Source organism: Alligator sinensis, unplaced genomic scaffold (assembly GCF_000455745.1).
Source record: "Alligator sinensis unplaced genomic scaffold, ASM45574v1 scaffold435_1, whole genome shotgun sequence".
In the NCBI taxonomy this organism is placed as follows: domain Eukaryota; kingdom Metazoa; phylum Chordata; order Crocodylia; family Alligatoridae; genus Alligator; species Alligator sinensis.
Genome location: NW_005842943.1, coordinates 308,921 through 315,911, shown reverse-complemented (window position 1 = coordinate 315,911; position 6,991 = coordinate 308,921). Strand labels below are relative to the sequence as shown.

The following is a 6,991-nucleotide window of genomic DNA, read 5'->3' as shown; positions in this document are numbered from 1 at the left end:
ATTTCATTGTCTCAGCTGACATTCTGCTTACTTCTTTTTGACCCAATGGCCACTTAGACAAACAACATAGAAATAAAATGTCAATCTAGATGACGAAATGGGGACAGAGTGTCCCCCTTTAAAAGGGAAGTAAGCTATTTGTCATTTAATATGAACTAAAAGCATTTATAAAAAGATTTAATATGGAGTAGTTGTGTTATCACACCCTAATTTAATACTACCTTTCCTGTATAGAAAAACCCTTTAGTGAACTAATGGGGTTCCCCCCCCAATACTATTACTGTTTTCTAGCCAATACTGTTTTCTATGGGTTATTCCTACCTTATAAACTTCATTTACTTTGAGAAGTTACAAATCTGAAATAACTGCAACTTAATTTCTATTAAGTATTTCACAAACATAAGTGTGAGACTTTGGCAGGTGGTGATACAATATATTGGAATTAGTTGCAATTATGGTGAGATTTGGCATTATCAGTTTGTGATACTCCCAAAGGAAAAATAACAATTATCTTTTTCACACTGTACAAACACATGCTGTCCTCACTGCAACAGTTGGGGCTTTTTTTTAAACTTCCGTAAGACTGAAATTCCTGTTTTTCCAGTTCTCCTAGTTACCTCCTCATTTAGACATACTTCCATGAAACTGCTGCTTTAAAAATCAAAACAAATCACATGTTTCTCAGATCATCTTCCACCTTAAGCCAAATCTTATCCAGGCAGGTCATCCCATTAACTCCACTTCATGAAGCAGGCATGATTTGCCACCTGGCAGTTAGCACTGAATTTCACAATCAGTATAATTAATGCCATTTGAGACATAAAAATAAGCTTAGTTTTAAATAGCACATCACAGATTTAGGGCCTAATCCAAGGACTGCAGAGCAGCAAAGCCCACAGCCTTTTCCACTCACAGAAACCTTTTTTGCTTCCATAACAGAGCCCATACTGACAAGAGCAAGATCAAATCTCTACTAAGAGCTAGATATTACCATTATGGATCCATTACAGAATTTATATAGAATAGAAAACAGTAGATAAAACAATACAGAACATTCCTATATTTGAAATCAGACTGTTAAACTATCAGGCTTATTCTTTCTTTAATTTCCATGATTTTTAACATAAATCTGTATTATCGAAATATAGTATTTATAATGAAATACATATTATCAGTATAGCTGAAAAAGTAGATCTAGTTGAAAAATGGGGGGAGGAATTTAAGGGTTTTTTAATTTTTAATTACAATTTTGTTTACATGGAAATAATATGATCGGAATATCAGACGTACATTCAAAAGATATAAATATATCAAAGTAAGTTTTCAACTAAGACTTGGTGTGTCTGAAAAAAGGATAGACTATCAACGTCACATCGTCTTCTCTGATTTGACAGTTAACATCTGCTAAATGTCTTCCCAATATTACCCAGTTAGGCTTCATGAGAGAATCATTGTAACACAAATATAAATTTGAAGCTTATTCTTAATGTCAGTCACAACGATGCTTCTTGATACACAGTGTATTATAAACCTTAAAAAAAAAAAAAAAAAAAAAAGAGTCCATGAAAGAATTTAGGAAGTTTCATCCAGGCATAACTATAAAAAAAAAAAAAAAAGTAATATTTACAAAACCTCAATACTTATAAATGCAGACATGCATTTAAGAGATTTAAAAGTATAGTTAAAGTTTGTCTTGGTAATTAGTTCTGAACATATCATTTAAACCATTACAGGCTGGCTGAATGTAACAAAAAGCTGAATGTGACAAAAAGCCTTTATGGTATGAGACAGCATTGAGCTGGCCTGGTAGAGATGGCACTATAATAGGTTTTCAATCAAACCTGAAAACTCTAGTTTCAAAATAAGAATGCTTTGTGTCATGCAACTTTTGAAGTTTATTGTAACCTATGTCTGCTTCTGTGGGCACACCTTCTTATCCGAGTGGACAATCAATGATGTAGTAATGAGGATGATTTCAGGATACCTACAGGTGCTGCACTCTGCTGGTGAAAAGTAGTATACTCAAAAAAATCACTCTTCAGAAGACCTCCCTGTAACCATGTTTCATTATTCGCTTTCAAATCCCTCCTAAAACTCTCCTTTGTTGTGATACCTACAAAAAAGCTTGAAAATAGCTAGGCTGTTGGTGTGCTGAAACCCCAGCTTATGATGCTCATCATAACAATGGCTCGTCATTCTTTCTTTGCTTCCCCTCAACTGTCTGTATCCGTCGGGTGTTTCTGGTCTTATATTTTGATTGTAAAGTCTTTGTGGCATGACCTATTTTGTTTGTACAAATGGCTAACAAATTGGCATTCTGGCCCTTTGTTTTCATGGTGCATTATTATTATTTGGTACAGATTAAAGGGAGACGGACAAAACAATGACCTACTGAGGCCTCTGACTGAGAACACCAAGTCAAAAAGTATGCAAATATAAAAACACATACAATTTGAAAATGTGACATGGCACTTAGGCTTACATTACTTACCTCAGTTAAAATCCTGGAGGAAAGATCCATTAGTAGGTACTGAACAACATGGTAAATATGAGTGCAGCCTCAAATGAGAAATTTCCTGAATGTCTGACTGTTGGAAGATGCAGAGAGACTGAAGCAGGGACTGGAGCAAAGGATAAATATGCCCTGGTTACCTCCCCCTCTCAGCATACACTTTCTTCCACCATGTGAAACAGGAAAGTGGACTAGGTGGACATATGGTCTGACCCAGTAATCTTCAAGTGCTTTGTAAGAATTGGTATTTATATTTACCCATTTCACATACGTGAAACCCAAGGAGAAATGTTTAAGATACATGTCCTAAAATAGAATACAACTTTGGATGTCTCTGGGGACTCCAGTTTTCTTAACTCCCCACCCATAGCTAGTGTCCTAGCCCTAGTGTAATCATATTCAAAAGGTAACATTAATACCTGAAATGCTATATGCCTCCATATAACATACAATGTATGAAGAAGGCAAAAATATCACAGCACATCCAAGCGGCACTTCTGTTTTTGTTGTCAGAAAATTGGTTATACTTTTTGATTATCACCCAGGGTTCTTACTGAAGATATAAATGGACAGCCTTGACAATGACACCCTTGCTATTTATTCACTTCTTAAAATGATAACAGTTCTTCTAGGTGTCAGCTGGTACACTTTCCTTAGTTCAGCTAAATGGGAATCTCTTTCCCTCAGGAAAACTTAAAAATGAACGTATTTTTAGTGTGCATTTATATATGGTATCTGTCAGACTCTGGATGAGATTCTGGATTATACAAGTGTATAATCTGTTCTACTTTTAGTATAAAATTAGTGTTTAAATTACCCAAACACTTGATGTATAGCAATAAGCATACATTGTTACAATATACTTGTTTTTTAGGTTTTACTTGCCTAACATTTTCTCAGCCAGAATGAGGAGGACATTAAATTATCATTGTACCAAACTATCCTAAACTGCTCCAGGGAACGGAGAGGTCCTGAGCACTATAACTGCTGCACTGGAAGAATTCTCCTTGTGCTATATAAAGAACTCTTTCAGCTTTTCAACACCTTCTGGGCCATTTGGAGGCAGAAAGGGGCTCAATAAGTGAATGGATCCTACCCATTACATGTACCTCTTATGTGCGCACTTAGAAACTTTAAATACAAAGAAGGAAGATGTTACATATCGCTCTTTAAGATAGTTGCCCTAAGACCTCAAACACTTGTTGGGGCTTCAGCCTTCCTGCCTTTGGGCCCTTTTTCCTTTGGCTGATCTCTCAGCCCAGGTCCACTGTCTTGAACTTCAGCTCCTGGGCCTTGGCCCTTTGAATCCTTTCCCAGAGCAACTCTTGGGCTGCAGAATGCCCCAGGCACCCTGTTATGGGCCTCCAAAACTCCCACATAGCTACAACCCAAACCTCCAGTTAAACATGAACACAAAATATCAACCCAAATGGTTCCAACTCAAATGGGTCTCTGCTTATTCTTGACCTCCTACCTAAGGGGCTGGCTTGTTTTCCCAGCCTTTCAGGTATCTCACCCAGCTTGCCTCACTCCTTCCCTCAGTTAGTTTTATTTAGAGTTGCTTACCTTGTGACAACCAATGTCAGACTGCCCACTCCATGTCCAGAAACTGGGTTTCTATGCACCCAAGTCTAGCCACTTTTCAGTCATCTGATCTAAATCGCTACCCCCAACACCCAGGTGCTGTTGATTCCCTCATCAGCCGTCTGGCTTTCTGCAGCCTGCAGCTCAATTTACACAGGTGATTCATGCCCACTTCCCCTTGTCATTTAGGTTTTCTGCAATATGCCTCAGCTACACACCCTTTTCTCTTCTGGTAACACAGGCAGGAGATCCCTGTTACAGATACATCTTAAACATTATCTGAAAAGAATGAAGAAGAAGGAGTAGATCACCATGGGTAAAATAGCAAGATCCACACTGATAAAGCTGTGTGAATAAGGTATTCTTCACTTAATAGGATGAACCAAAAAAAAAAAGAAAAAGAAAAGGAAAAAATGTTCGGGTCAAACTGAGATGGAACATACCTGAAAATCTAATCAATATATTTTTAGAGGTATCCGGGAATATTTGACACCTACTGAAGAACTGAGGAGAGTTCTGTAATATTTTCAGGCCACTTCCAGAGATTTCATTCATTTCCTGAAGTCAGATATCAGCTGAGGTTGGGTCATGTGTCCAGGGAAATCCAAGGAACTTTTGCAATTGGATAATGAGCTCGTTATCTCTGAGCCAAAGAGAAACACGTGGGCATAGGGTTCATTCTCTGCTTGCTGCTGTTGCTGGGGGGAGCCTTTTTGGGTGCAAAGTTAGCTGTTAAAACCTTGCAAAGAACCCCCACCCCCAAGTGGTACATAGCTATTTTTTCTCAATCTGCCTCATTAAAACCTTACCAGACAACATGTCTTCTTCCCTGATGATGCCTGCTAGCATCAGGACAGGGAGAAAGGCATATTGCCGGGTGAGGTTTTATTGTCAGTGAATGAGAAGTAATATTTAGATAATTAAATAATAAATTGGAACAGAGATTTAAAGTGAACAAACAAGAATAACTTTTATTATAAAGAGAAACAATGAAGAGCAACAATAAACAAACGTACGTTATAAAAAAAAAGAGATTCAATATAATTCAATATAAGGCAGCAATGACAAGACCTTATACAAAGAACACAAACACAACAACAAATTACCTATTCTTCCTAATGGATGAAATCCCAAGGTGAGGGGGCACTCATAGAAATTGGACAGAACCAGTCTGGGGTTGCACCAACCCAGTACCAGGTTCAGGACTTCACATGCTTGTTGATGTGGCTAGGACATAAGTTCAGTAGTTCACCAGATTCAGCATGTTCTTCATGGAGTCCACAGAGCGCATGAGCAAGAGTTTTATTTACTGTGCTGATGAGGCAATGCTTTGAGTGCAACAAGAGTTAACCATCTCCAAATTGAAACAGAACAAAGTCTTCGACAACACTGTAGCAACCAATTCCTTACTATACATAGGTTTTGGACAAACTGAAGTATGCATTTAATGGCCACATCTACAGTATGCCCTTGAATGCCTCTCTGCTGATCTATTGTGCAGAGAGAAGACAGGCCCCTTACGTTGCATCTGTGCTACTGCTACTCTCTGGTGGACAGATCCCCAACAGAGGGCAAATGAGCTGGAGGTCTTCCACTCCAATATGAGTTCACTTTAAGCTGCCTACGTTCTCTACCAGTAGCGGGTTGTCACTTTGCATAACACAGTCTTTATTTACCTGGGCAAACTTGCCCCACAGGGCACAGTATAAACCAGTAATCAGCAAACAGCAGAGGCATAGCCAACAAAAGGTTAACTCACAGCCTAGGGTCTTTTCCCTGAGAGGGAAAACTTGGCTCTATGCTGCTTTCTCAGCTCTTCCCTCTCTCTGGAGCAGGTTCTCTGGCTTACTGCTGTAGCCTATGGCTCCACAATACTCAGGTATCTCAAATCATCTGGTCTTTTCCCAGACCCTAGGAAAGTCCCTGGTTCAGTATTGCAGCTGTTATCCATAGTTGCCTCCCACCCCCTGCCTTCCCTCTCCTCCACCCCTTTTCCCTCTCCCTCCCATCACAAATTCTCTGGTAAACCACCCAAATCTGTGATTAAAATAAAAGGCCCTCCACAGGCCCACAGCCCTGCTGGCGCCCCTCACTCCCCCCCACAGTCCCCTGCCCCAGCAGGAGATGATGGCTGCTGCACTAGAGCAGAGCATGGAGCCTGGTTTCCCCCCACTTACTGCCTGCTGTGGGCTCGGGCAAGGGTGGGGCCAGCTCCCCGCCACAAGTGCACTCCCAGGGTGTGGGGAGCACGTGCCCCTGAGATCTATGCATGGGGCAGGAATGGCTGCATACTGCCAGCTACGGGCTTGGACTGCTGGCCCTGCTATCCTCCCCCGGGGCCAGTGTGTGTGACCAGGCACTGCAGCCCAGCGTGTGTAACCTGGCACTGCCAGGAACAGTGGAGCCATACAGGAAAGCTGCTTGCAGCAGGGAGCTCTGCGCTGCCCTGGTGAGACATCCTCTGCCCACAGGGTTGCAGTGAGGGGCACAACCCCGCTCCACTGCCCTCGTTGCAGCCACACGCACAGAGGACACAGCACGAGGGCAACACAGAGTTCACAGCTGCAAGCAGCTTTCCTGCATGGCTCCATTGTTTCCTGCAGCACCAGGTCACACATGCCAGCTGTGGAGGTCCCAGGGGAAGACAGCAGGGTGGGATCCTGAGCCCACAGTGGGCAGCACACACCTGTGCCCACCCTGTGCACAGATCTGGGGGGCACAGATTCCCCCTGCCCCCCAGGAGTTCATGCCATGGTGGGAAGCCAGCCCCACTCCCTCCACCCCCGCAAACAATCCACCCATGGCCCCATCCTGCTCCCTTCTGGGGCCCTGCAGCTGCACAATGTGGCCCCAGGCCCCAAGCCCCACACACTGCCCCGCTGGGCAGCAGGCCCA

At 41.9% G+C, this 6,991-nt stretch overlaps 1 long non-coding RNA gene across 2 annotated transcripts; it reads right to left on the bottom strand.

Moving 5' to 3' along the window:
• Window positions 1-1,212: 1,212 nt before the first annotated feature.
• Window positions 1,213-4,178, bottom strand: LOC106721789. 2 transcript variants are annotated; one of them, XR_325224.1, is made up of 3 exons: window positions 4,079-4,178; window positions 2,492-2,621; window positions 1,213-1,531 (listed from the first exon to the last, which is right to left on the bottom strand). It is a non-coding gene; the product is annotated as an uncharacterized LOC106721789 (long non-coding RNA). The 2 variants fall into 2 exon arrangements; XR_325223.1 differs by having other exon boundaries at window positions 2,492-2,588.
• Between the last annotated feature and the right edge of the window lie 2,813 nt (window positions 4,179-6,991).